Source organism: Urocitellus parryii, chromosome 4, assembly GCF_045843805.1.
Source record: "Urocitellus parryii isolate mUroPar1 chromosome 4, mUroPar1.hap1, whole genome shotgun sequence".
Lineage (NCBI taxonomy): Eukaryota > Metazoa > Chordata > Mammalia > Rodentia > Sciuridae > Urocitellus > Urocitellus parryii.
Genome location: NC_135534.1, coordinates 7,613,680 through 7,633,906, shown reverse-complemented (window position 1 = coordinate 7,633,906; position 20,227 = coordinate 7,613,680). Strand labels below are relative to the sequence as shown.

The 20,227-nt window shown below is 44.8% G+C and overlaps 1 pseudogene; it reads right to left on the bottom strand.

The window, feature by feature from the left end:
* Nucleotides 1-10,373: 10,373 nt before the first annotated feature.
* Nucleotides 10,374-10,975, bottom strand: LOC113188335 (BTB/POZ domain-containing protein KCTD5 pseudogene; annotated as a pseudogene).
* Nucleotides 10,976-20,227: the final 9,252 nt, after the last annotated feature.

Below are 20,227 nucleotides of genomic sequence, written 5' to 3'. Positions count from 1 at the left end.
AAGACTCTTTCAGGTGAATATAACAGACTTGGCCAAGCTAGCATCTTAGCGGAAGCAGATTCTCCAGTGCTCTTCAGTAGGGTTGTAAAAGGTTTTTCTTTTCCTGAGAAAACAAATTTTTGTTTTCTCAGGTTTTGCTTTTTGGCCTTTCCCTAGCTTAAAAAAAAAAAAAAGCAAAAGATGCTGGTGGTTGGCACTCCTGGCTTCCAGGACGGGGTTCAAATCCCTGCAGCGTCTTTGCTTAAATTCTTAATATCTGTCTTTAGGAGGTGCTGTCTCAGAAGGTGGGAATGCCTCAGAACTATACATAGCTTTTTTTTTTTTTTAACATTTTTTAGTTGTAGATGGACATAATATCTTTATGCCTCATGCATGCTAGGCAAGCACTGTACCACTGAGCCACAACCCCAACCCTATACATAGCTTTGTTTGAAGTCTGAGTGGGTTGTAGATTGTTTTCATGTGAGTATCTGATAACTGTTGTCTTTTTCAGGTAATCCTGCATCTAGTGCTTGGATAAGCCCCATTTTGTGAAATAAAAAAATTGAAAAGCTCTACCAGTGTGTTTCCTTTGTTTATAAGCCTTTTATGTTCAAATGTGCCATAACTTATCTGTATAAAGTACACTGAAAGTTCAGCCAGTGCAGTGATACATGATGTAATCAGCAGCAGCTCAGGAAGTGGAAGCAGAAGGGAAGGATGGTGAGTTCAAAGCCAGTCTTAGCAAAAGTGAGGGTGCACTAAGCAACTGAGACCTTGTCTCAAATACAGTAGCGGTTGAGAGTTAAATCCCCAGCATCCCCCCCAAATGTATTGAGTGCGAAAAGATGGGTGATGGTAGCCTTGACTGCTGTTTAATTTATGGTTAATTTATGCAGGGATTACAGTGTAATATTTAAATAGGGAAAGCGACTTGAGGATGAAAGATTGAGGGTAGTGGGAAGGGAATAAGTTAACAGTAGCAGTGGTTCAGGCTCTGTTCTGCTCCTTGTAGGTCGGCCATTGGGTCTCCCTAAACCCTATGATTTTTTTGTTCTATTGGGATACTAACAGCATGTTTGTGGGAGGACTGGCCTGTACCCTAGGTGTGGTGGTCCTCCCACTCTGCACCTACATTTTTTTTTTTTTTTTAACTAGGAATGGAACTTATTTTTAGGGCCTATGCTAAATTGCTGAGGCAGGCTTTAAATTTGATCCTCAGGCCTAAGCCTTCTGAGTTGCTGTTAATTGGCATGTGCCACCACTCCTAGCTCTTCACCTCCAACTTCCCCTCAGGTGTGCTTTTTGTTGCTGCTCAGACCCCAGTCCTGGAGTGTAATGCCCATTCCAGGAAATCGGCCACACCTTGGAGAGGTTGGGCAAATGAAGTTGAACCCAGCACCCTCCCAACCCAGAGGCAGGGTGGACTAGGGGTGACAGGCCCTCAGAAGAGACATCTTTGAACACAGCAAGGCCTTGCCCAGTGCGTTTGTGCACACCTGTAATCCCAGCCTGACATTTTGAGAGACTATCACCCTAGAACTGAGGGTGGAGCTCTGGGTGAGCACACCTGGGTTATTGCCTGACATTGGCAAAGGTGAAAGCAAACTGATTAGTCTCTGCTAAGGAAACTGCTGGATTTGAACTGTAATCGGTCTCCAATATGTGATCCTCCGCCACTTTTTTCAGTGTCAAGTGTCCTCACAGGAGAAAAAATGGCTCAGACAGGTCAGTCAGTTTTGCAGACCAACTCTGACCTTTTCCCTTGAGGTGATATAATGGGAGCGGGGACCAGCTCTCCCTATTTAGGGGAGAAGTGGAAGTAGACACCGCATAGCACCCTGTCCTGGATAAGGGTCCGTTCTGAACTGGTGTACAGCCTCAGGGTCTTCTGGAGTAAGTTCCTTGTATTTCCAGAACCTTAAGCTCTGAAGGAACAAAGACTTACTTCACTATAGAACAAATTAGTATGAGCAGGAGCTTGGAATTTGCTAAGGGCTCTGATTCCTAGTGTTGGCCAGGATTGGAAATGTAAAGACAGATTAAGAGTGAGCATAGGAAGGGCAAAAAAGTACTAGCCCAGAAGCCACATCCACCATCTGAGTGCAAAAAGGGAAGGGAGAGCTAAAATTTCCCAGAAGGTTATGCTTAGGTCAAAGGGCTTGATTTTAATATAAACAGACCCCAGGTATGTCCTTTTTTGTGCTGCTCTTGGTATGCATTTTAGTAATCTTGAATTTAAACAGCTCCACCATTCCCTAGCCTCTCCAAGCCCTTCCTCTCAAGGCCCAGGCCTGGGGCCAAGGGCTGGTTGGTGTAAACCCAGCAGCAGATCTCTGGTTTTAGTAAATGGATGAAATTGGGAAAGGAAGGATTTAGGTAGAAGGGAGGCAACAGGGTTTAGGGGGAAATTTAGGAGGGTCTACCTGGGTTGTTGATTCAGAAGTCCTGAAAATCAAGAAGTCATGTGTCAGATCCTGGATCCTGGCTCTCACCAGGTGGCAAACTTTGAAAATACAGCCTCCCCTGTCCAGGCCTCCGTTTTCCCACCTGCAAGTGGGGATAATGCCCTGTGTGCCAGGAAGAGTAGCCTTAGAGAGGCATTTGGATCCAACAGGAAATGACTGGACTTTGCTTCCTTCTAGTGGATAAATGCGGTATTGCATAGTCCTTGGACTATGTCGTTAAAATAATTTGGTTCAGCAAATATTTATTTTGCTGAGTAATATTCCATTGTGTGGATATTCCATAATTTTTCAATCCATTCACCTGTGAGTGTAAGTTTGAGTTGGTTCCAGTTTTTTGGAAGTTATGAATAAAGCTGCTATAAATATTTGTGTACAAATCGGAGTGGAGAGTGTGGGGTTGTGGCTAAGTGGTAGAGCGCTTGCCTTGCACCTGTGAGGAACTGGGTTTGATCCTCAGCACCACATAAAAATAAATAAGTAAAATAAAGGTATTGTGGCCATTTACAACTATAAAAATATTTCAAAAAACATCTGTGTGGAGATATGCTTTCTTTTCTTGCTTGGGTTGCATGCTTCTCTTTTATAAAACCTGAGAATCAAACCCAGGGCCTCACACGTGCTAGGCAAACACTCTAACACTGAGCCACAACCCCAGCCCATGCTTTTTTTTAATGAACTGACAGAAACTGGGGGTGTAACTCAGTGGTGGAGAGCTTGCCTAGCATACATGAAGTCCCTGGGTTCAATCCTCAACATTGTTTATTTGTTTTGTTTTTTAAAGGAACTTCTAAAGTGATTGTACCATTTTTGCATTCCCAACAACATAGGAAAGTTCCAATCACTGTACATTTTCACTATTACTCGGTGGAGAATTGAATTTTATCTATTTTAGTGGATGTGTAGTGGTATGTTATTGTGATTTTTTTTTCTTTTTTTTAGTATTTCTTGTCTTTATTTGGGGTGGGAGGGAGACAGGGTGAGAGAAGGTTGAGAATAGGTGACCTACTTTTCCTCAAACAGGAAGTACTGTCATTCTATGGCAGGTTCACCTGAAGGGACATATTGCATTTTAACAGCATCCACGACTGTTTTGTTGAATTTTGAAATGAGAAATTTTTTGTTCCTTTTGACACATAATGCACATTGGCATTAGGTGAGTGGGTCTGGCATTTGTAAGGTGGACTGGCAGAAGTGGTTGCGTGCACTCTGGCTGGCCCAGACTCATCAAGGGGTGGCTTGGCTGGAGGCAGTGGGCAGGGGCAGAAGACTCATCATAGGAACAGGGACTAGAGACATGGGGGGTCAGGAGCAGGTGAAGGACAGGGCAGGCCAGTGCTGCAGATTCCAGGCAGGCAGCCTTTGAGAAGGGACAGAAGAGTAAGGATGAAGACAAGCCCAGCCAGTGAGGTCTGGGGGGTGGAGGCAAGGAGGGGAGGTGCCAAGGGCTCGAGATGGAGCAGTGAAGGTCCTTCAGTGACTGCTCTCCCCAGATGCCACCAGGGATGATGTGCAGTGAGTGCTGCCTGGCAGGGGAGGGCTAAACCCAATTACAACAGCAGGGGCCAGGCTCTGCTGGAGACAGCGCAGTACCTCCAGCTCCCGCAGCTGTCAGGCCCACAGGGACACCAAGGGCCAGCTGCAGATTTTTTTTTTAAAGAAATTTTTAATGTTTATTTTTCAGTTTTTCGGTGTGTACAACATCTTTATTTTATTTTATGTGGTGCTGAGGATCGAACCCAGAGCCCCACGCATGCCAGGTGACAGAGTTACTGCTTGAGCCACATCCCCCAGCCCCTGCAGATTTTTTTATTTTTTATTTTTTTCTTTTAGTTCTGGGAATTGAACCCAGGATCTTGTTCATGCTGGGCAAGCTCTTTACCACATTGAGCTCAAGCCCAACACTTTTCAATTTTTTTTTTTTTTGAGATTGGGTTCCACAAAGTCTCCCAGGATGGCCTGTAACTTGTGATTCTTCAGTTTTAGCCTCCTGAGTTGCTGGGATTGCAGGCATGTGCCTCTGTGCCCAGGGTTATGGTGATTTTCTGATGCTTTCATTTACATTGCCCTAATGACTAGTGAGCTGAGCATCTTCTCCTGTGCTTATTTGCCATTTATATATTTTCTTCCATGAAGTGTCTATTCCTTTTTTTGGTCAACGTTGTAATTGGGATGTTTATCTTTTTTGGAGTTGTAACAGCTTTTACACGTTCTAGATACAAGTCCTTTGTGACATACATGTTTATTTTTTGTTTTAATGTCTTTGGAGAGTGGCAGGCTTTTAGTTTTTTTTTTTTTTGGGGGGGGTATTGGGCAGGTACGGGGGATTGACCTCAGGTGCACTGGACCACTAAGCCATACCCCCAGCTGTATTTTGTACTTTATTTAGGGTCTCACTGAGTTTTTTAGAACCTCGCTGTTGCTGAGGCTGGCTTTGAACTCTCTAACTTCCTGCCTCAGCCTCCTGAGCCACTGGGACTACAGGCGTGTGTCACCATGCCCAGCAGAGAGTCACAAGCTTTTTTTTTTTTTGGAACTGGGGGTGGAACCCTCTACCAACTAAATGAACTAAACACCCCCCCCCAACCCTTTTGTTTTTTAATTTTGAAACAGGATCTCACTGAGTTTCCCAGGCTTACCTATAACTTGCAATTCGCCTGTCTCAGCCTCTCGAGTCGCTGGGGTTACTGGCCTGCGCCACTGTTCTTAGTGAAAAGTAGAAATTTTAAATCTCTTTTTTTTTTTTTTTTTTAAATATTTATTTTTTCGTTCTCGGCGGACACAACATCTTTGTTGGTATGTGGTGCTGAGGATCGAACCCGGGCCGCACGCATGCCAGGCGAGCGCGCTACCGCTTGAGCCACATCCCCAGCCCCGAAATTTTAAATCTCAAACAAACTACTACATACATAAAATGATGTGGAGGGATTTCAAAATAATTATGAAAGAAATCAGCTTTTTGTTTTTTAGTTTTATTTTTAAATATGTTTTGTTGTGCTGAGGATGGAACCCAGGGCCTCATACAAGTCAGGCAAGTACTCTGCCACTGAGCCACATCCTCAGTCCAGGAAACTAGGTTTTTTGTTTTTTGTTTTTGGTTCTTTTTAGTTATACATGACAGTAGAACCCATTTTGACAAAATTATAAAATCATGGGGGCTGGGGTTGTGGCTCAGCGGTGGAGCGCTCACCTTGCACGTGTGAGACCCTGGGTTCGATCCTCAGTACCACATAAAAATAAATAAGTGAAATAAAGGTGTTGTGTCCAACTACAACTAAAAAATAAATATTAAAAAAGAATCATGGACTATATCTTGTTCTAATTCAGTTCTCAGTACCTCTCCTTCCCCTTCCCTCCCCCACCCCCTGCTCCCTTCCCTCCCCCACCCCCTGCGCCCTTCCCTCTACTGATCTTTTTTTTAAATATATTTAATTGTAGATGGATGTAATACCTTTATTTTATTTATTTATTTTTATATGGTGCTGAGGATTGAACCCAGTGCCTCACAGGTGCTAGGCAGGCGCTCTACCACTGAGCCACAACCCTAGCCCCCCTTCTCCTGATCTTTCTGCCATTTACCCATAGTTATTTTTTAAAATTAATTTGTTGTGTATGTACAAAGAAACTAGTTTTTTTTTTAATCATTTATTTTTATGTGGTGCTGAGATTGAAACCCAGTGCCTTCACATGCCAGGCAAGCACTTGACCATTGAGCTACAACCCCAGACCTGAAAGTAGCTTTTTAAAATGCATACTGTTTGCTTCCATTTATAGAAAATCCTCAAACAATGAAAACTTTCTGGGTGCAGAGGCACACACCTATAATCCTAGCTATGTGGGAGACTGAGGCAGAAGCATTGCATGTTTGAGGATAGTGAGACCCTCTTTCATTTTATTAAAAATAAAAAGGAGTGAGGATGTAGCTCAGTGGTAGAGTGGAGGAGGAAGAAGGAGGAGGAGGAGGAGGAGAGAAAAATCTAATGTATGATGGCAGCAAATGAGTAGTTACAAAAGTAAACTTTGGGGAGAAGCCTGTGCTCATTGCCTGATTGTGGCACTGGATTCAGGACTGGGCATTTAGGTCAAAAATTCATCAAACTGCAAACTTCAAATGCTTGCAGTTTCTTTCTTATTTTATTTTTTAGTTGTTGAGGACCTTTATTTTTATCTATCTATCTATTTATTTATTTACTTATTAAAAAATATATATAATATATGTTGTAGTTGGACAAATACCTTTATTTTATCTATTTATTTGTATGTGGTGCTGAGAGTAGAGTCAAATTTAATGACTCACATATGCCAGGCAAGCCTTCTACCCCTGAGCTTGTAGGGTAAGCTATGCTTGTAGTTTCTTGTGCATCAATAAAGCTGTAAAAGATGGGCTGGGGATGTGGCTCAAGCGGTAGCGCGCTCGCCTGGCATGCGTGCGGCCCGGGTTCGATCCTCAGCACCACATACCAGCAAGGATGTTGTGTCCGCCGAGAACTAAAAAATAAATATTAAAATTCCCTCTCTCTCTCTCTCTCTCTCTCTCTCTTTAAAAAATAAAGCTGTAAATGAAAGGATATGCACATACACAAAAAGATTATTAAGCACTTACTGTGTGCCAAACACGGAGAAGATTCTAGGAATGGAAAGAGAAAGTGCCAGCCTCTCCTCAGCAGCTTCAGGCCCTGAAGTAGAGCTAAAGAAACTTCTATCCAGCAGTGTGAACCTCCAGCTCTGATCCTGATACCCGCATCTACTGGCTGAGTGCACTTGGGAAGTCATGTAACTTTAAGCCTTGTTTGATTATTCTGTCAAATGGGTATAGTAATGTATTACCCAGGGGACCGTCACCAGGAAAAGCACTGAGTACTAACTTAATCAAAGTCTCAGGGACCTTTTCTTGTGAAATGTGTCTGGGGGCACAAGAGTGATTCCCTCTCCTGAAGATCAGGCAGGGCTAGGGAAAGGCAAGAGACACCTGAGCTGAGCCTCACAGAATGGATAGGAGTTTGCCAGGCGGACAAGTGAAGGGTTTTGCCTCGGGGAAACAGAGGACATGACAGTTGATTCTAGCGACCCTGTTGATTGAGGCGAGGGCATGCACTTGGGTAAGGTATTATTATACTCATGTTATAGAACAAAGGAGGCTTGAAGGGTAATGTAACTTGCCCAAGAGTCTGGAAGTCTGGGGACCTGGAAGAATGGCAGAAGTGGGTGCAGGGCCTTGGGGTGCTGGCCAGCCTGGAGACCCAGGGCAGGGGCAGGGGACCAACATGACACCCAACATGACAGTGTCACTTCCCTAGGGGGCAATGTTGTAAGTGGAGTAGAGGGGGAATCAACAGGCCCAGGCTAGCCCACCTTGGAGCTGAGATGGCTAACCTGAGCACCTAGTGTCCCTGGACCCAAGTACTGAGAGGCAAATACATGGCTCCTGCTTGGTGATGTCACGCAGAGCCTTGTTAGTACCACTCTCAGGCCCTCGCCTGCTCACTTGCTCCTAACCACGCATCATATATCACCAGTAGTCACTAGTCATCATGCCTCATATATCACCAGTAGTCACCAGGCTGCCTGACAAAATGGCAGGAGCGGACTGTGTCAGGGATGCATGCTCATGACTGCTGGTGCCCAGAAATCAGGCCCGGGAAGGGAAGGCTTCTTGGGGGCGGTGGTGTCTACAGTGATGAAATGTTAGGACTTGCCCATGGGAAGACGGGAAGAGTCATCCCAGGGAGGGACACAAGAGGTAGGAGGCTGAAGGACTTCCAGTCTGTGGGGCCACACCCCAACCTCTCCAATCACCAAGAAATGACCTGTGCTGAAGGGTCCCCAGCTCCCCACCAGCCTCCCTTCCCAAACCTCCCACCTTTACTTTTTAAATTTGGTACTGGAAACCAAACCCAGAGGTGCTCCTCCCCTGAACCACATCCCCAGCCGTATCCATTTATCTATATGTATTTATTTATTCATTTGGTACTGGAGGTTGAACCTGGGGCACTTAACCACTGAGCCACTTGCCAAGTTGCTGAGGTTGGGTTTGAACTCACCATCTTCCTGCCTCAGCTTCCTGAGTTGCTGGGATTACAGGTGTGCGCCACAGTGCCTGGTTGCCCTTTTTATTTTTCCTTTTGAGACGGGGTCTCACTAAGTTACTTAGGGCCTTGCTAAGTTGCTGAAGCTGGCTTTGAGCTTGTGATCCTCCTGCCTCAGCCTCCTGAACTGCTGGGATTACAGGTGTGGGCTGCCACACCTGGCCCCACCTTTACTTTCTCCTGGCTCCTTTTTTCCTCTCCTTCCATTGCTTTGAAAAATTTTCATTTTTATTTCTAATCTTCAGTCACCCTTACACGCACAACTGGCTCACTTCAAACCCCCTCTAACTTCCAAATCCTCCTAACCCACAGGAGAATCTCAGCACAGCCTATCTCCTGCCTGCGGTAATGGATAGTCAGATTTGCCCATGTGGGTCCCAGTTTCTCGGCTCACCATTGCTTATTTATTTTATTTTACATGTTTTAACACATAATAGTTGCACATATTATGGGGTACAATGTGTGACTGGCTAATTTGATACATGAATATACTATGCAATGATTGAATCAGCCCTATTTTGTATTTTATTTAGAGGCAGGGTCTGAATTTGGCTTTGAACTCACAATCCTCCTGTCTCAGCCTCCAGAGCCACTGGGATTATAGGCATGTGCCACTGTGCCCAGTACTTTTGGGCTGTTTTTTTTTTTTTTGTGTGTGTGTGTGTGTGCACTGGGGATTGAACCCAGGGCCTTGTGCATGCGAGGCAAGCACTCTACCAACTAGGCTATATCCCCATCCCCCAACTTTTGGGAATTTTTGAAAAGCATAAACATTGGGTAATTTACACACACAGACACACACACACACAAAGGATAAAAAATTCTCTCTCCTGAAAACTACATTGAGAAGCTTTGGCTATTCCTGGCTGATCAGGCCAGGACAGAAGGACAACTAGCCTCAGAGTGGGCACCAGGAAGTTGTGACAATGTGGGGCCACCTTGATCAGGAGCCTCTGTCCAGGTAGAGAAACTGCCAAACCATCACCCCTGAAGGCATAGCAGAGCCTCTGACCTGAGGAGCAGGGCCAGGTACTCAAGCAGTAACCATTGGCACCCGGAGCCTGAGGACTCTGGACATTCACATGGGTGTTGCTAATTGCTGCCAGCCACGCCCAGGCTGCTTATTTTAGACTGTGTACATGACACCAAGAATCCTGTCCTTCCACGGTCTCTAAGGGTTGAGGGACTAGCTGGGAGCATCCTGCCTCAGTCCCATGTAGCACTTGATAAAAACAGAGCAAGGTCCCCAGAAGTAGCCCACCAGTCTCTGCACCTCCTGCCCATGGGGATACCCAGCTTTGGCGAGCTGGGCCCATCTCTCACTACCCACCTCAGAAGCAAAAGGGATTTGCACCCAGATTTCAAGAGAAATTATCAAAAGCAAGTTCTTCTCATGACCACGCTTCCTGGACATAATGGTTCATTTGCATCTTGGGAAAAGGTAAATCTTCTCTTCAGCTCTCAATACCACATTTCACATCCTGTGGGGAGCCACTCCAAATGCATGCACCTTCAAGTCCTGATGCACCACTGGGATCTGAAAGATCACTGTAGTCTGGCGTGGTAGGTCATGGCTCATGACTAGGGCTCTTCCCTCACTCAGATAACAAGGCATGGCCCTAGAATGAGGAGGCACCCAGAGGGGTTCTGTTACACTCACCTATTCCTTTGTAAACTTGACCCCTTGCTGCATTTGAATAGCTTCTCCCCAATAAAAATTCCAGCACATGCTTCTCACTCTCTTTTTGTCTGCTTGCCCCCTTTGGGGTAGCTGAGTCTGAGGAGCGGTCACTGAACCCAAAGAAAAGGTACTTTCTGTGTCTGTGTCTTTATTTAGCTTAAATTAACTTGGAAGACCCTGACTGGTTATGTTGCCTGATGCAACAATCCTCCGCCTGCTTCTTGCAAATCTTGGCTTTCTCCTTGGGCCACTGGTCCTGCCCTGCTGGGTAATGAGCAGCCCCTTGGAAACCATGCAGCAGAACTTGGCCTGGTCCTCATTCCCAGTTGTAGGAGGAGCTGATGCTGATGGGCTGCTCAACCTTGGAGCTACTACACATGTGACTACCACCCGCCTGAGGCCCTTCCCTGGCACTGAAGCACATGCTGCACAGACACTGGTGACATCGTGACATCTCCTTCTCTAATTTTGTCCTTTACAAGTTTTATGAACATGGTGATGTAAAATCTTGCTCCCTCTGACACTCTCTCCTTGACAAGGTCTTTGCTCATAACCAGCTTGCCATGTCTCTAGTAGTCGAGTCTGGGTTCAGACTAGGTGGAATCTCTGTCAACTAAATGAGCACCTGTTTCTTCTTTGCCTGAGTCCAGATCTGAGTCTGCCTGGAACAGGCAGCACAGGAAGAATTTCAGGTCACAGCACAGCCTCTGCCAGGGAATGGGAAAGTAGGTGCCCCTGACATTGAGTCAGAGCCACTTGGACATGTTGTAGGGGCACCAGGCAGCAGAAGCTCTGGCCCTCCTATAGTCCCACCCTGGGTGACATGGGACAACAGGAACATCAGCATCTTGCAGTTATCACAGCCACAGCAAGCCCTGAAGATTTGCTTTTGCATGTAAGAACACTGAAGCATTTTATTTAAAAAATTATTTTATTAATACATATTTTAAATTGATGCATAGTAATTATACAGATTTATGGGGTACAGTGTGGCATTTCAATACAATGTGCAATGAGCAGATCAGGGTATTGGCATCAATAATGTCTCAGACATACATCACCTCCGTGTGTGTGTGGGGGGGGGGGGTTCGACATTTAGATGTAGGACAGAGTCTAAGTCATTCAAATACTTCCTAATAGTAATGGCTGCACATGTTTCACCATTGTTCAGTAGCAACTTCTCTGTGTTATGACTCAAATCTCATAAAATAAGCATAAAATAAGATAGGCTTTTCCTATGGTAAGTCATCAACAAACAAAGCAGGGACCATTAGCCAGTAGCTCTTGGTCTCTCCCAGTGGGTTAAACAGCAAATACTTTTCCCTGAAGTCTTTGAATCCTTGCTAGCTAAGCTTAGATTTTCTATTTTATTGCAGAGAAAAAGACCACTACAAAGGACATTGGAGGGAGACCTTTCCAAAACAAATATACATAATAAATACATTATATAATGTATATATACAGTATATATGTAATGAAATTGTATGAATATATAAAACATATATGTTTGTATACAGATGTATAGCTTTTCCCATTTATAAAAGTAACTCACATTCACTGTAAAAACTCCACACACCATATCATAGAAGCAAATACTAGGTTGAACTGTATTAAATTGCCAATATTTCACTGTTTGGTGGTTGTTTTGTTTTGCCTACAATCACAGAAATTTAGTGCATTCAACCCCAAAACATGTAAATCAGGCAAATGCTAGTACGTGGTGGTTAGCCCTCCAGATTCAGGAGTGTTCCGTGCAGGTTTATGGTTGGTAGAAATATTTCCACAATGATGTAACGTAGATGATTGTGTGTGTGTGTGTGTGTGTGTGTGTGTGTGTGTGTGTGTTATTGGGGATCCAGGGCTCCTGCATGCCAGGCCAGCACTCTTCCACTGGCTGCACTACAGCCCTCTGTAGATAATTTTTGCCAACCTGCTTCTCCTAGCACTGGTTGTGTAGTGACCTTGGGCTGGCTGCTTCCTCTCTCAAAAGCCTCAGTTTCCACATCTATAAAGTGGAATTAATAATCTGTACTGGTTATTTATTTATTACCTCTCAACCCCAAATATGCCTGCTCTGAATGCGGATCTGAACTATTTCTTTAGCCAGACGGCACAATGTTAAATCCTGCCAGAAGAGGGCGTAGAGAGACGTTTCTGGAGAAAGGTTTTGCTTTCTGGTTTGGGGCCTTCCTCTCAGCCTGGCCAGCTTGTCCAGCTCAGCCCTGAGGCTAGGCCAGCTTTTCCAGCACCAGGCTCCTGCAGGGCACTGTGGCCAGCAGCAGTCAGTGCAGCTGCTCCCTCCAGCGCCCCACACCCACCTTGGGAGCAGTGGGGGGTGTTTAGTGGGAACACTTTTCCCCTGTACAATTTTTCCCAGAGGCTGTAAGGATGGTTTTCTAGCAAGTTCCATGGACAGTGCAGCACCTCAGCAACATCTCTGCTATTCTACGAAGCCCAGCCATTCCTGCTCCAACAGAGTCTTAATTTCAGACCTGGTTATTTTTCGTTTTGTTTTGTTGAGACTCAAGTCTCACTCTGTTGCCTGGGTGGGTCTGGAACTCAGGAGCACAAGTGACCCTCCCACTTCAGCTTCACTAGTAGCTGAGACTGCAGGTGCACACCCCATACCTGGCTAATAATTCTTGTGTGTGTGTGTGCGCGTTGGGGGTGGTTACTGGGGACAGAACCAAGGGCACTCTACTACCACACTACCTCCCTAACTCCCCCGCCCAAATTCTTAATTGTGCATCATAGTGGCACATAGTGATGGGATTTGTTGTTACATATACCTACATGCACAGGATGTAAAAACATTGTTTGACCAGTGTCACTCCCCAGCACTCCCCCCACAGCCTTCCACCTCCTGGTCCCTTTTCTCTCCTGATCTCCCTTTGATTTTCACGAGATCCCTGCCCCCCATTTTTCTTTTCCCTTTTTCCTCTCTAGCTTCCACATATGAGAGAAAACCTATGACCCTTGACCTTCTAAGTTTGGCTTACTTTGCTTCTTAACATAATGGTCTCTAGTTCCATTTTTCTGAAAATGACATAATTTCATTTTTATTTTTGGAGGAATAAAAATCCATTGTATATACATCACATTTTCTATATCTATTCATACTCTGATAGACACACAGGCTGGTTCCATAGTTTGACTCTTGTGAGTTTTGCCGCTATAAACATGGGTATGTGTGTATCATTATAGCATGAGGACTCTAGTTCTTAAATTTTTAAAAATATATATGTTTCTAGTTGTTGATGATACCTTTATTTTAGCCATTTATTTATATGCGGTGCTGAGAATTGAACCCTGTGCCTCAGACATGCTAGGAAAGCGCTCTACCATTGAGCCATAACCCCAGCCCATGACTTTCATTCTTTCGGATAAATAACGAGGAGTGATAGAGCTGGGTCATATGGTGGTTCCATGCCTAGTCATCTGAGGAACCTCCATACTGATTTCCACATTGGTTGTACTAATTTACAATCCCACCAATGGTGTAAAAGTGTTCCTTTTCCCTCACATCCCCTCCAGCATTTATTATTATTTATATCTTCATATCTGTCATTCTGAGTGGTGTGAGATGAGATCCCAGATGAGATGTTTGGGTATCAGGGATTGAACTCAGGGGTGCTCCCCACTGAGCCACACCCCAGCCCTATTTCATATTATATTTAGAGACAGAGCCTCCCTGAGTTGTTAGCACCTTACTTGTTGTTGAGGCTGGCTTTTGTCACGTTCCAGTTCCATGACTAAACACTTAAGGTCACTCCAGGTGAGCTGGATGCATGAAATAACCACACAGAGAAATACCTTTTTCTCTGGGTCCTGTGAAGTCTCCTATGACCTTAGGGGTCCGTGGAGAAAGAGAGAGAGGAGCACGTGCTGAATCCTTTTATTGGGAAGAAGCCATTCAAATGAGGCCAGGGGAAGGATTACAAAGGAACAGGTGAGTGTAGCTCAAACCTGGCAGGTGACGCCCACACCTGGGGCCACTCCTTGCTTTCTGAGCTGAGACATCACCCAAGTCACCACGAAATGCAGTGATTGGTCAGAGCCTCAAGCTTCAGGATTGGAAGGTGTGGTCATTCAGGGAAGTTCCCCACAGGCACAGGCTTTGAACCCCAGATCCTCCTGTCTCAGCCTCCTGAGCCACTGGAATTACAGGTGTGCACCACTGCGCTCAATTCAGTGTAGTTTTTGATGTTTTTTTTTTTTTTTTTTGGTCTTTTTTGGAACTGGGGGTCGAACCCAGGGCTTTTTCAGTATAGTTTTGATTTGCATTTCCTAACCACTACTGATGTTGAACATATTTTCATATACTTGTTGGCCATTTGTATTTCTCCTTTTGAGAAATGTCTGTTTAATTCACTTGCCTATTTATTAATTGGGTTATTTGATTTTTTTTGGTATAAAATTTTTTGAGTTCTTTATATATTCTAGTATTAATCATGTCAGAAGTATTAATCATGTCTCCCTCATTGTTTCCTTTACTGTGCAGAAGCTTTCTAATTTGATGCCATCCCATTTATTAACTCTTGGCATTATTTCCTGAGCTTTAGGAGTTGTATTGAAAAAGGTGTTGCCTGTGCTTGTATGTTCTCACCCTTTTTAATTTTATTTTATTTATTTTATTTTTTTTAAGAGAGAGTGAGAGAGACAGAGAGAGAATTTTTTTTAATATTTATTTTTTAGTTCTCGGTGGACACAACATCTTTGTTGGTATGTGGTGCTGAGGATCGAACCCGGGCCGCACGCATGCCAGGCGAGCACGCTACCGCTTGAGCCACATCCCCAGCCCCTTTTTATTTTATTTTGAAACAGGGTCTCCTTAAGTTGTTCAAGCTGATCTCAAAATTGCCATCCCTCTACATCAGCCTCCTCAGTTGCTGGGATCATAGGCATGCACTACTGTGCCCAGCCTGACTAATAATTCTTCTTCTTTTTTAAATATTTTTAATTTTTTTAGTTGTAGTTGGACACAATACCTTTATTTATTTATTTTTATGTGGTGCTGAGGATCACTGTATCACTGAGCCACAAACCCAGCCTGGGGCTAATAATTTTTTATAATTAAACTTTCCCTGTTTAAATCACTTAATGGTTTCTCTCACCTGCTTGGACTCAGACCGACAGAACTCTCTATCCCATAATGTTATGAGGATCAACAGAAGTGTTGCAGGGATGATGCTGAGTTCCGTGCCTGACATGAGGGAGGACTTGAAAAGCGTCAGCAGCAGCACCACCACCACCATTGCTACCATCTTCATCAGCTCTGCACCGGAAACAGCTCCAGTTGGCCTCATTGATTTGCTGCAGTTCCATAGATGCAGATTTGAATTTCCACTCCTGCTGGTTATTTGGATTGTTCCAATTTTCCATTGTTAAAAATAGTCCTGTGTAGGTGCAGTGGCACTCGCCTGTAATCCCAGAGGCTCAGGAGGTTGAGGCAGGAGGATCACAAGTTCAAAGCCAGCCTCAGCATTTTAGCAAGGATCCAAGCAACTCAGTGAGACCCTGTCTCTAAATAAAATTCAAAATAGGGCTGGGGGTGTGACTCAGTGGTTGAGTGCTCCTGAGTTCAATCCCCAGTACTAAAAAAAAAAAAAAAAAAAGTAGTCTATGAGTCACATAAAAGTCGGCATTTATGAAGCACTCACTATGTGCTACACACTGTTCTAAGAAATTACGTGTGTTAACTCCTGAATCCTCAATATGCCTACTATACTAGTCTCCTGGGTCTGCTGTAACAAACATGGCCGACAGTGCCACCAACAACACACATTTATTATCATGCAGTTCCAGGGTCAGAAGTCTAAAATGAAGATGGCAGCAGGGCTATGTTCCTTCTGAGGGTTCTGGGGGAAAGTCTGATTCCTTGTATTTTCCTGCTTGTAGAGACCACCTGCATCAGCTTATGACCCCTTCCTCACTTCATTCCACCCTCGTGCTCCCATGGTCACATCTCCTACCCACTATGATCATCCTGCTTTCCCCTTATGGCGACCCTTGTGACTCTATCAGGCCCACTTGAAAAATCAGGATAATCTTCCCATCTCAAAATCCTTAACTCCATCACATTTGTGAAGTCTCTTTTACAATGTGAGGTACCATATTCACAGGTTCCAGGTATGAGTAACTGAATGTCTTTGGGGGGGCATTATTAAACCTACCATACCTATGGAATAAGCACTATTGTCTTACCCATTTACAGATGAGACAACTGAGGCACAAAGAGAATAAGTGATTTTCCCGAGGCCATACAGCTCATTAGCAGCAGGACTAGCATACAAAATCCAGACTGGCTGGCTTTAGAGTCCAAACTCTAACAATCATACAACCTCATACAAATCTTTTCTTCCCCTCTGTTTTATTATTTTGCAGATTGCCCGACACAGAACATAATTGCAAATATCCAGCTGTGCAAAAGAGGAACTAGTGCCTAAGTGCAAATGGGAGGCGTGAGTCTTTTATTTTACACAACTGAGATCCTACGGGTGTCTGGACTCTCTCTGTGAAGTGGCGCTGCCTCACCTGGGGACCCACAGTGACATCAGGATTCTCTTCCAGTAACTGACACACATATTCAGAGTGCCAATAATGGAACATGATCACAATGATCCCCTTTTCTAGAGACTTCCCCGGCTACCTACAGACATGATCTGGCCAGGATAAAGACAATTGGAATTTCTTTAAGGTCGATGGTCTGCAACAGTTAAGTGTTGCACCTGATTCTCTTGGTTCCCCCCTTATATATATCTTTGTATGATTGAACATGAGTTTGTTTAGGATAAATTTCCAGGAGTGGAATTACTGGGGCAAAGGTTTATAAGGGTTTAACAGATATCACTGATGTGTCCTTCACCACAGCTGCACCAATAAATTCCCACCAGCAGTGCCTGAAATCCGAAATCCTTCCTCACTCTGACCCTCATGACTTGAGAACAGAATCTTACTCAAATACATAGAGCCAGAGGATTTTTATAACTTCATATTCAGGGCTGGGGATGTGGCTCAAGCAGTAGTGCACTCGCCTGGCATGTGTGCGGCCCGGGTTCCATCCTCAGCACCACATACAAACAAAGATGATGTGTCCGCCGATAACTAAAAAATAAATATTAAAATTCTCTCTTCTCTCACTCTCTCTTTAAAAAAAAACAAAAACAAAAACAAAAAAAAACTTCATATTCAACTTAGTAACTGAGAAATATTTCTCTTTCATGAAAGGAAAGAAATATTCTTCTCTCAATAATAAAAAATATTACAGGGGGGTTGGGGATATAGCTCAGTTGGTAGAGTGCTTGCCTTGCATGCACAAGGCCTTGGGTTCAATCCCCAGCACCACAAAAAAAAAAAAAAAAAAAAAAGAAAGAAAAATTTTACAGAATGAATAAAGAACCCTCAGTTTCCTGGAGCAAATAAAAACATGTTTAGCTGAATGCATTGTGAGACTGGAAAAAATACTTTCCTCATGCTGAGTGTGATTCCAGCTTTTGTGGTCCTCACTGAGATTTGGGTGCTCTACCTTGTCTAAGGCACAATGTTTGAGGTTTTCTTTTCCTGCCTTCATGGATCATCTTCATCCCCCCAGGCCCCTTCTGAAGATTTCTAGTTACTAAGTCATTTCTATCATGAGTCTTTCCAGTCACTGCCTTTTTATTCTGCATTCAGGCCACAAGTCTTTTCTCACAACTTCCCTTTCAAGACTTTGTAAGTGTGCTATTTATCTGGGACTAATGACCAGGACAGTGAACATGTATAGAGTTATTTTTTGTTTTCTTGTGGTGCTAGGGATTGAAACTAGGACCTTGAGCATGCTAGGCAAGTGCTCTACCACTGAGCTGCACCCCAAGCCCTGTCTTTTTTCTTTTCTTTCTTTTTCTTTGGTAGTTGTAGATAGACAGAATGCCTTTATTTTATATTTTTATTTTTATGTGGTGCTGAGGATCGAACCCAGTGCCTCACTGTAGCATGGCAAGTGCTCTGCCACTGAGCTACAGCCCCAGCCCCAGCCCCTCTTTTTTTTTTTTTATTTTTGTTTTGAGACAGGGTCTTGCTAAATTGTCCAGGCTGGCCTTGAACTTGAGATCCTCCTGCCTCAGCCTCCTTAATACCTGAATTACCAGTGTGGCCACTGCACTCGGCTTGTAGTCAGTCATTTTTATTATCTTACTTTTCAGACAAAATAAAGGAGGCAAAACAACTCACCCACAGAAAATGTGATTCACACGGAGGCATCTGCCCCCCGATTCTGCCCACTTGGCTCTGAACGTATCGCCTCTAAGAGCAGCTGGTTTCCTGGTGTCCCTGCAGACCCCATGCCTGCAGGATGTCCACAGGTGAGTGCGTTGGAAGGCTGCTGAGATTTGTCTTGGCTGTTGAAGGAGCTGTGAGCAGCACAGGGCTCAGGCCCCGCTGCTTTCTGCTGTGTGACCTTTCTCAACCTGTTTCTTCATGTGCAAGATGAGTACAACACTAATCCCAGGCTGGGGAGGTGGCTCAAGCGGTAGCGTGCTCGCCTGGCATGCGTGCGGCCCGGGTTCAATCCTCAGCACCACATACCAACAAAGATGTTGTGTCTGTCGAGAACTAAAAAATAAATGTTAAAAAAAAAGGCATGCTGGCTGGACTGGCATCTTGTTCCAGGGAGTTTTTTTTTTAAATTTTTTTAGATGTACACAATATCTTTATTTTATTCATTTATGTGGTGCTGAGGATCGAACCCAGTGCCCCACACATGGAAGGCAAATGCTCTACCACTGAGCCACTACCCCAGCCCTAGAGGCTGTATTTCATGTTTGAGATCTCTACTTGCTCCTTTCAATGTCAGGATGCTCTCCACCCTCTATATTGCCCACTTCATAGTCCCAATGTTGTCAAGGTCTTCTGCCTCTCAAAGTTATGAGGGAAGGTCTCTAGACACGACTTCTAGTCTGTCCTGAGCAGTGGACATTGTGTCTGATGCCCACTTGGTGTGATTCCCACACCAATACGGGGACAAGGGAACGTCGAAAGTGAGTGTTATTGGGTGGCTGTTCTGGGTCAGATGTGGTGAAGGGCACTGTTCATCACAGTTTATAGAAGAGGAAACTGAGACCACCAGAAGGTACTGTTTCTGTGTGAGTTCCCACAGCCAGTAAAAGGCTAAGCCAGATTCCAATCCACCACTGCCCTTGAGAGTCCTCCCAAAGACATCCTAACCAAACATTTCCAATTGGTTCCAGAATCTCACCTGTACTTCATAGGAGTTGGCTAAGGGACAAGACTCCATCCCTTGAGACCTAATCTGCAGAGGAGTCATTGCCTGTCCTTTCCAGCCCCTCCTGGTCACAGGGCTCTTTCCAGCTAAAGGACTAAGTCTCCATTAGTGTGGTGGGCAGATTGAACTAATGACAGCACAGGCACTGGGGACCTGAAGAAGAGGCTAGTTTTATGAACCAAGGAACCGCGGGCTGCTGGGCCCAGGAAAGCAGGGCTCCTCTCTGCCCTCCGGCCTCTTCTGGACTTGCCCAGCTGTTCCTCCTCCACCCTCTCCTTTCCTGGGGTCAACTCTTCTTCCCTCTTCAGTGTCTCCTTCTTTCCTTCCCCTGGTACCCTCCAGCTACTCCAGGGCTCGTGGACCTCACCTGGACATTTGCCCCACTCCTCAAGGGCTCTGTCTCCTCAGGCCTCTCTCCTGGTCACTTCTCATTCCATGGGCTCCTTGCTGGGACCTGGAGCCACCACTCACTAGCTCCAGCACTTCGGACCCTGGGGACAACCATCTCCATACGTTTCTACTTCACTACTCACTACCACCCCTTCTCTGCTGGCAGTCGCCTTCCTTCACGGTTTGTCTCTCCGTCTCTCCCCTTCATCGCCTCGGTTTTCTCATCTGTTTCTTCTCAAGCTCTCATCCTTACAATAACGCTAGGAGGTGGGCTCTCTTTCCACACCCCTTTTGCCTTTAAGGACGCAGAAGTCCGAGCAGTTCGGGCGATCTGGAGGGGCTGACCCCGCCGCGGAAGCGGAGGGTT